Source organism: Mastomys coucha, unplaced genomic scaffold, assembly GCF_008632895.1.
Source record: "Mastomys coucha isolate ucsf_1 unplaced genomic scaffold, UCSF_Mcou_1 pScaffold23, whole genome shotgun sequence".
NCBI lineage: Eukaryota > Metazoa > Chordata > Mammalia > Rodentia > Muridae > Mastomys > Mastomys coucha.
The window spans coordinates 74,668,778-74,678,681 of NW_022196906.1; the positions used below are offsets into that span (position 1 = coordinate 74,668,778).

The 9,904-nt window shown below is 42.6% G+C and overlaps 1 pseudogene; it reads left to right on the forward strand.

Annotated features, from left to right (window-relative positions):
- Nucleotides 1–9,904, forward strand: part of LOC116073659 — a 46,976-nt pseudogene that overhangs the window by 6,935 nt on the left and 30,137 nt on the right.

Sequence of the window (9,904 nt, forward strand, 5' to 3'; positions counted from 1 at the left end):
GAGCACCAGTGTTACCTGGTACCAGCTGTGAGGCCTTCATCAGTTTTCCTTTCCTTGCAGGCTGTTCCCTGGTGGTACAATGAGAATAAACAACTGCTTTCTATGCTGCTGCTGCTGCAGGAAGTGAGCAGAGCAGCTGACACAGTGCCTATCCCTGAAGAACAGCCGAGTACATATGTAGGATTCCAGATGTTAGACTCTGTATTTTCAAACTGTTTCTGCCTTGTTATCACTAATTCTGGCCACATGTTCAGTATGAAGGCATGCAATCTTATGTCATAATCATAATCCGAAAGATCTGAAGTGAAATCTCAGTTCTGAGGCAAATGGTTTGAGGAATGATAAATGTACAGGTTGCATCTCTTCATTTTCTTTTAACCAAGTCATAAATCTAATTGCAAAAATCAAATAATCTCATTCAAACCTCTGCTATCAACTTTCAAATCCCAAATCGAGCTACACTCACTCAATACATGTGCCTCAGGGGTCAGTAATGAGCCAACAGCAACAAATTAGAGAAATGATGGGATATGAGGAAGTGGAGACTTACCACAGCCACTGTCACTGCCTTCCAGAAACTCCTGGGCATTGTAGTTTGCCAGAGACTTCGAAGATGGAAAAGTTGTAGAAGTTGTTCCTCTATTTTCAGATCTGTGGCTGAAAACTGTTTACAAATGTCTTTCTTTGGTTAGCTCAGAAACAAAATAAAAAACAATAGTGTGCAAACATCTCCCTCTCGTCGTCAGTGTCTCATTATACATTAAACCTATCTCAAAATGCAGCTCTTTTTATACATCTGTGGGGGAAGCACTGCCATGCACCAAGGCATACTCTTTATTTGGTAAGACAGGAGATTTGGGGGGTGGGAGTGGGGGGGAGGACTAGAAAGACAATTTTTGTTTTCCTAGTAGTGGGAGTCAAGTACGCACTGAGGAAATATTTGTCATGCTTGCCACATTTTTGTCATAGCCTTGTCTACCAGAACCAGGGGCCAGCCTAGATGAGAAAAGAATGGTTGCTGTGTATGGCAGTGGGAAGTTCCCCCGGCTGCCTGACTCTCCTCCTTCAGGACTGCCAGGACAATCTTTGTAAATACAGTGTTGCAATCCTGAGTTACACTCAGGACTTCTTTTCTACTTGTTTGGTTGATGCTTATTTTGTTGTTATTGATTTTCTCTATTTTTGAGACAAGGTCTCTTGATGTAGCCAAGACTGTCCTCAAACTTAAGAACCTCTTGAGTGCTAGGTATCCAAGTGTGCACTACCATACATAAACTTCACTTTTTCTTCAAGTCTTTGTATACTGCTTGGCATTCATCCTTTCCAATCAGCCTCCAGGGCTTCTCCTCCCAAAGCTCCTGTCTTAGTTAGGGTTTTACTGATGTGAACAGACACCATGACCAAGGCATCTAAGGCCAGCATTTAATTGGGACTGGCTTACAGGTTCAGAGGTTCAGTCCATTATCATCAAGGTGGGAACATGGCAGCATCCAGGCAGGCATGGTGCAGGAGGAGCTGAGGGTTCTATATCTTCATATGAAGGCTGCTAGGAGAAGACTGGCTTCTAGACAAGTAGGACAATGGTATTAAAGCCCATGCTCACAGTGACACACCTACTCCAACAAGGCTACACCTCCTAATAGTACCACTCCCTGGGCCTAACGTATATAAACCATCACATTCCACTCCCTGGTCCCCATAGGCTTGTTCAGATGCATGAGTCTATAGAGGCCAATAAAAAAAGTACATTTATTCCAACTTCCAAAATCCCCATAGTCTATAGTAGTCTCAATAAAGATAAAGGTCCAAAGTTCAAAGTCTCTTCTGAGATTCATTTATCCAATCACTTAATTGTAATCCTCAAAGCAAGACAGGAAACCAGCTGGGCAAACTCCAAACTCTGCATCTCCATGTCTGACGTCAAAGCAATCTTCAGATCTCCACTCCTTTTTCATCTTTGTTGACTGCAACAAACCTGTTTCTCCTGGGCTAGTTCCACTCCCTGATAGCAGCTTCCCTCAGCAGATAGCCTATGGCTCTGATTTCTTTAACTTTGGGACCTCCAAGTCAACTTCAACTTCACAGCTTCTTGTTCCAATGTCTGGGATACACACACGAGCTTCTGGGATCCTCCAAAGGGCCTGGGTCAGCTCTACCCTCTATAGTACTTGAGTCTTTGGTTGATTCCACTCCACTGCTGCTGCTGTTCTTGGTGATTATACCATGGTATTGGCATCTCCAAATATACTGAGGTCTTCAACTACAACTAAGCTTCACCAATGGCCTTCCATGGCCTCTCACAGTGCCAAACCTCAGCTGCTCTCCATGACCCATTCATACCTTCAAAACTAGTACCACCTGGGTGATTCTTACACATTACCAAGTCCATCCTCGGCTATCTTTAGAACACAGCTTCTTTGTGCTTTCAGAAAACACTTCCCAGAAAATTTCACCTCAGTAATGCTTGTCTCTTCTCAATCACCACTAATTTCTTAGCTCCAGCTAACCAGCATCAGTTGTCCCAATAGTCCCTTTTATTCTTGACTCTAAAGCCAGAGCCACATGGTAGAAGCTGCCAAGTTCTGTTGCTTGCTGGGGTCGGAACATGCCCTCCCCCCTTATTCTATGACCAGCTTTCTATTTTCCAGCTCCCTCACTTCATAAATCTGGATGTCCTGGAACTTGCTCTGTAGATTGACCTTGAACTCAGAGATCTGCATGGCTCCAATATCCTGGATTAAAGGTGTGAACCACCATCCCTGGATCTACACTTAGCTGGGTGGGATTTTGCCCCAAAGTCCTACTACTTTAATCTGTTAATTCTTACAACATAGGATTCAGCTTGATTCTACTTCCTGGTGTTCCTTTAATACTTGAACCACATATTTTATATTTTTTCTTTCTAAGCTTGCTATACTTGTTCAAAACGCTCTTCATGAGACTAAACTAGAGAACAAAGGCTCTGCTGGGCTTTTCTGAAACTTCCTTTGTTAATGCAGTTAATATGAATCTCTTTACCTTAGCCTCGAGTAGACTCTTCAGACAAGGGCAAAAAGCAGCCACATTCTTCATCAAAATACCACAGTAACAGTCTCTAGGCCACATATGGAAATTCTTCTCTACTGAAACCTCTTGGGCCAGGTCTCCACAGTTCAAATCACTCTCGGCAACAAAGTTTTCCATATTCTCAATAGGATATCCCATTAAGCCTCACTTAAAGGATTCCACCACTCTCCAAATCCAAAGTCCCAAACAAAGTCATAGTCAGGCCTATCACAGCAGCAGCCCCGCCCCTGGTACCAACTTCTGTCTTAGGGTTCTACTGCTGTGAACAGACATTGTGACCAAAGCAACTCTTATAAAGGCAGCATTTAATCGGAGCTGGCTCACAGGCTCAGAGGTTCAGCCCATTGTTAACAAGGCAGGAGCATGACAGCATCCAGGCAGGCATGGTGCAGGCAGAGTTGAGAGTTCTACATCTTCATCTGAAGGATGCTAGGAGAGAAGACTGACTTCCAGGCAGCGAGGACAAGGGTATTAAAGCCCACGCCCACAGTGACACACCTACTCCAATAGGGCCACACCTCCTAATAGTACCATTCCCTGGGCTGAGCTTATACAAACCTTCACAGCACCCCAATAACAGGGCTTGACTAGTTCAATCAGACTAGTCCAATTCTGTCCTATTTGCAATCGGTGGCAGAGCACTTGTCTCATATGTCCATTTTCCTGTTTCCACCTTTATGTGCTAAAAGACAATTAGCTATGTCTTTTTCATGTTACGTCTCTTCCAGTTGTTAAGAGATGGCAGCCACTATATCATAGGAACAACAACTACCACTGTTGAACATTGTTTTACTGTTTGCAATTAATCCTTTCTTCCCTCTGGCAACTATTTAAAAATCCCCATTGACTTTGGTCTTGAATACGTTACTTTATACATGAGATATTCACTATGTATCATTTCTAAAGAGAAGCTGTTAGACGCATAAAGATCACACCCAGGGCTTTGCACATGCTAAACAAGGGCTCTATTATTGAGCAAAATACCCAGCAGACATCAATTTTCAAACTCTGCTCAGTGTAATAAAAGGAGATATGGGGCTGGCGAGATGGCTCAGCTGGTAAGAGCACTGACTGGTCTTCTGAAGGTCCTGAGTTCAAATCTCAGCAACCACACGGTGGCTCACAACCACCCATAATGAGATCGGACCCCCTCTTCTGGTACATTTGAATTCAGCTACAGTGTACTTATGTATAATAATAAATAAATCTTTGGGCCAGAGCAAGCAGGGACTGAACAAGCAGAGTTGACTGGAGCAAGTGGGGCTGACTGGAGTGAGCAGAAGTCCTAAAAAAATTCAATTCCCAACAACCACATGAAGGCTCACAACCATCTCTACAACTACAGTGTACTCAATAGCTACAGTGTACTCACATACATAAAATAAATAAATAAATCTTTTTTAAAAAAGGAGATATGATTTTATTGATGAAAACAGAGATGAATCTTAGTAAAATATTGAAACCATAAAATCAAGAGAAAGTTTTTGTGGCTTTTTGAGGCAGGCTTTCTTTCACTTTATAACCGGGGTATTTTAAAAGTGACTCTGTAGCCCAGGCTGGGCCACATACACTTCTGCCATGGCTACATAAGTGTTAGAATGGCAGGTGTGAGTGTAAGATTAAGTTTTCAAACTGTACTGTGGGAACTTAGCCTTAGTTGAAGTCAGTGGGAGACCAGCTCCCAGAACCCAGAAACAAGGAGACCAGGACCACCTTGCAGAGAAAATGTAACAAACAACTGCCAGGTGGCTAACCTGCCCCTGAACCCAGGAGCCAGCACCAATCAGAAACCACCCTGTACCTTCCCCTTACCCCAGGCTTCCCTTTTGCTCCAACAACTGCACAGAAATAAAAAGCTTGCTCGGGGCCAGACTCCTCTACCCCTGCGAGGGATACGGGTCTCGCCCCAGCTAGCTGGAATAAAAAGCCTCTTGCTGATTGCATCAAGTTTGAATCTTGGTGGTGTTTGGGGTTGTCGTTCCCAGGATTTGAGTGTGGGGGTTCCTCCGGGAGTCTCACATGAGCTGCACTGCAAAAAGAAATTCCTAAACAGTAATAAAAAAAAAAAAGCAAAATTGAAAATAAAACATCTTTGGACTTAACTGCAAATTAGCATTATTTAAAAGAACTCACGAGTTTAAATAATGATCAAAATAAAGTGAAAAGACAAACAGGTTGGTAGAAACTATCTGATCTGGTAGACAGGTTTTTGTTTTTGTTTTTGTTTTTTAAGATTTTTGAAACATCATTAAATTGGTGGCAGAGGGTGTTATTATACATGTAATTAGAGAGAAACTAGGGACAAAAATATTTAAGATCTCTAACCAAGCCAGCTCAGTCAGTCAACAGGTTCTACAGTGCAGGAGCAAGGATTAAATTAGACAACATTGTAGCATGTCCCCAGCCAGTTCTGAGGCTGAGGCAGATTTATTTTTTTTCCCAATCTGTTTTTTTTTTTTTTTTTTTTTTTTTGAGACAGGGTTTCTCTGTATAGCCCTGGCTGTCCTGGAACTCATTCTGTAGACCAGGCTGGCCTCGAACTCAGAAATCTGCCTGCCTCTGCCTCCCAAGTGCTGGCATTAAAGGCGAGCGCCACCCAATCTGCAATTAAAATTATATCATTTTAATTACAGGAAAGTAGTAAGGTCAGTTCTAGGTTAAGGAACAAGCAAGGCAATAAACAAAGTTCAGTTAGCACTCCTGTGGTCGCTGTTTCTAAGGGCTTATCAGGATGATCAAGATAGCTGAGCCTACTTCCCCGCCCTAACCCAAAGTCATATTCATGCCTGAAGCCTGCTTCTTTGCCCTAGCCTAAAATTAGATTCCTGTCTGAGCTTACTTCCTAGTCATGGCCCTATGTCAGATTCCTGGCTGAAGCCCATTTTCTTGTCTTGTCCCAATGTCAGATTCCTGCTAAGTGACCCCCAAATGCTCTCCACAGATACCATAACAAAAAAAATTTGAAATTTAGTGGCATGTATTGTATAGATAAAGTCAGGATGTTTGAAGATACCTACAAAGAAAGTTACACTTGGGTACAAAACATTTCAGCTGCTGAAAGTAAGCTCTTAAAAGCAGCCAGAGAAGAACGCCGTATTGTGTGTGTATTCAGAGACTCACAGATTTCTCATCTGGAACTATGGCCATCTGAGGCTAATGAGTGATCTCAAATGTGCTGGAGGAATGGCTCAGCACTTAGGAGCCCTTGCTGCTTTTGCAGAGGACCTGGCTTTGGTTCCCAGCCCCCAACCACTTGGAATTTTAGTCTCAAGGGATCTGATACCCTCTTTTGGCCTCTTCTGGCTCCTGCACACATGTAGGTACATTTAAGATCAGTCTAGCACACACTTGCATACCTATAAAAAGTTAAAAATTAATAAATAATACATATCATAAAGAAAAATAAATGTATCTCTATAGTTCTTGGGAGAGGAAGATCTCAACTCAGAATTCTACATTCAAAGACAGGATTCTCTCATGAGCTTGTGGCTGTGGTTCATGCCAGAGTCCCAGAACTTGTAAAGTGGTTTCAGGAGAAGTAAGAGGTTAAGGTCATCCTCGGCTATGTAGCAATTCCAAGGCCAGTCTGGGTCGCATGGGACCCCATCTCAAAACAAACAACAAAAAACTATAGTCAGGCTTGCAACAAGGATATTAAAAAAAACAAACTTAAGGGTCAGTCAAATGGTCTGAATCTACGGGTGTGATGAAGTGAAGTCTGCAGGTGGACAGGAATAGACCTTGCAACTCAGCAGACCCCCGCTCTTTTGTTACTCATAAAGGAATTCAGTCCCAAAGCTCTGCATCTGCAAAGGCAGAGAGTCTTATTTCTTATTCATTGTCCAGGGCCCTGTTGATAGCAAAGAGATTCTGTGTTCTAACGCTTGGGTTCTGGTTTTTCTGCTGTAAGACTATAAAGATGGATTTCAGATAACAGAAGGTAGATGTTTGGAAGGTTTGCTGGTGTATGAGCATGCGTGTTGGCTGAGTTTGTGTCAAAATGATCTTCCTCCCTCCATCTTTCAAATCCCTTCTATTGGCTTTTGTCATAAAGATCGTTTCCAAAGCAAAACATATACAACCTTATGTTTTTAATTGTTTCTTTTCCAGCAAATAGGAAAGCTTTGCTTTCCCCCTTTTTTTTTTCCATACTTGAACAGAAGTACTGGTCATGACTCTAATCAGTGCAAATAAGATGGTGTGTCCATTGCTAAGCCAATTACTTAGAAAATCTAATAATCTGATTTTCCAGTTAAATCATATTCTCATCCTGGAATACAAAGTGAAATCGATATTACTAAGCTCCAGAAACAGACTCTGGTCCCCTGTGCTACAAGCCCTCATGCCATCTCTGCCCCGCTGCTATTGCAGGATAGTTTGTGCATGCTGAGCCTATCCCACTCAACCAGTATGGGAATTTTGCTTTACCGGTGGCTAACTTACTCCTATCTCTCCAAAGTTTCATATTCTTTCCATTTAGGTAACCTCCTCTGCAAGGAAATCCTTGCCTTTAAAAAAGGCTAGTCTTCCTTTTTTAACGGGAACAACAAAATAACCACCTGTTTCCTGCTTACATTGATTTATCTATTATGCATATATTATGATCGATAGCTAGTCCATCATATGCACATGTGTATACATAGAATGATGTGACCATCCTGGCCAGTTACTAAATCAACTCAAACTGTCCCCTCAAAAATATTTAAACTGCTGGCTTTCAAAGGTGTCCAAAAGCCAGGTGGCGGTGGCACACACCTTTAATACTAGCACTCAGGAGGCAGAGGCAGGCAGATCTCTGTGCATTCGAGGCCAGCTGGTCTTCAGAGTGAATTTCGGAACAGCCGGGGCTGTGCAGGGAAACCCTGTCGGGGGTGGAGAAGAGTGGGAAACAAAGCAAGACAAAAAACAAAAAACAAAAAAATAAATAAAAAACAAAAACAAAAGGCATCCTAATACCTTAATTCAACACCGGTACTGTAGGAGGGATGAGTCAGCGAACCCTGACTGTCGGCCCATTAATGGCCCAAGCATGTGCAACAGTTGTCTCAGCATTTTACAACGATCTGTCTGGCACGTGGAGACAGATGAGGACAGAGCATATGACCTGGCCAGCCAATCAGATGGTGCCAGCAACAATCCTAGAGTCTGTCATTGATTCCACTCCTTCTTACCTCCTACCCCAAAGGACCATCTCCAGGGGCCGGGGCTAGGAAAACACCAATGTAATTATATCTTATTCCTCAGAAGTCATCATGGACCCACGTCTCATCGCAGAAACAGAAGGCACACGTCTCTGGCAGCATTGGCAGGTGATCCCCCGGAAGACATTCCTCTAGGTGAATGTCTTCCAGCAGAGCACACACTCCCAAAAAGGCTTTCCCTGACAAAAGCATCACTCAATGTGAAAACAAACAAAACCTTTGATTTATTAGGACATACTGAGACAAAAAAGAAAAGTCTGATAACCAGTTTAGAACAAAAGGAAAGGCAGCAGCAATCAAGCATGGCGAACACATTTACCGATAGACGCAAAGCCGGCTTCTAGTCCAGAGAGCTGATTAGAATCATTATGTTCTCTTTCATTTCATAGTTGAGAAGTAGCTCAATTACAGAAAGTGAAAGACTGAAAGTATACCTCAATGGCAGAATTCTTGCTTACCATTGCAAGACCCTGGTGTGATCCTAGTGCCTGCACGTCTGTACACATGGGCTCATGCATGTGCACATGAGCACCGGTGTGCGCATGTACACACACACACACACACACACACACACACACACACACACACACACTTAAATACTTAAAGGAGAAAAAGAAAGGAAAGAAGAAAAAAAAAGAAGGAATAAAGATCTTTTGGCCATTTATTTCCAAAGCTTTTGGTGTTTTGTTTTGCTTTTACAATATCCCCATGTAGGTTATGGAATAGTAATCTCATAATTAATTTTAGTACACATGAAAACAGTAACGTTCTTATTTAGTCTGGCCTCACTTTCTACTTTGGTGTAGCATGTGTGAATTAACAAGTTCACATTCTGGACACTGGTCTTTGAGCCTGGAATTGTATTTGCTAAACAAGTTCTAAGGCCACCATTTAATTTGTGTCTGAAAATCTTCCTAAGGAATCTTGGACTGGACCTCTAAGACTACCTCATAGCTAGCCCAAGGATATGAGCCAGGCCAAGAAATTATTTTCACAATGTATCTACAAATGTGGATGCTTTTCCCCTCAAAACTGGGAGTAGCCATGAAGCTAAGCTGGTGGTTCTCCTGCTGCATCAGCTTCCTATTCAAATATTCAATGATATTCTGGTAAAAGATTTTAAAGAAAAGAAAAGAAGTGTGTTCTTATTGAACATGTGCAAAATCTGCTTCCAGGAAGAGTAAGGTAATTCTCATCCTAGGATGCTTCTCTCAATCTCTGCTTTCTGTCTGCAGACAGCCAGGTAGCTGTTCCACCACCCTTCCATACCCATCACAGTGTTCTGCCTCACACAGATCCAGAGCCAGGATGGAACCAGCGACTGTGGGCTGACACGGTGAGTGGAAATAAATGTTTCCTCCTGGAAACTGCACCTGCAGTATTTTGTCAGAGGGGAGGAAACTGACTAGAACACCCAGATAAGACCTCCTCTGGTTAAAAACCTCTCCTATGGAATTAACAGGCTGATAAAGAGTAAACAACTCAATGGTTTTATATATTCTGCTGTCTTAGTCAGGGTTTCTATTCCTGCACAAAAACATCATGACCAAGAAGCAAATTGGGCCGGGAAGTGGTGGCACACGCCTTTAATCCCAGCACTTGGGAAGCAGAGGCAGGTGGATTTCTGAGTTCAAGGC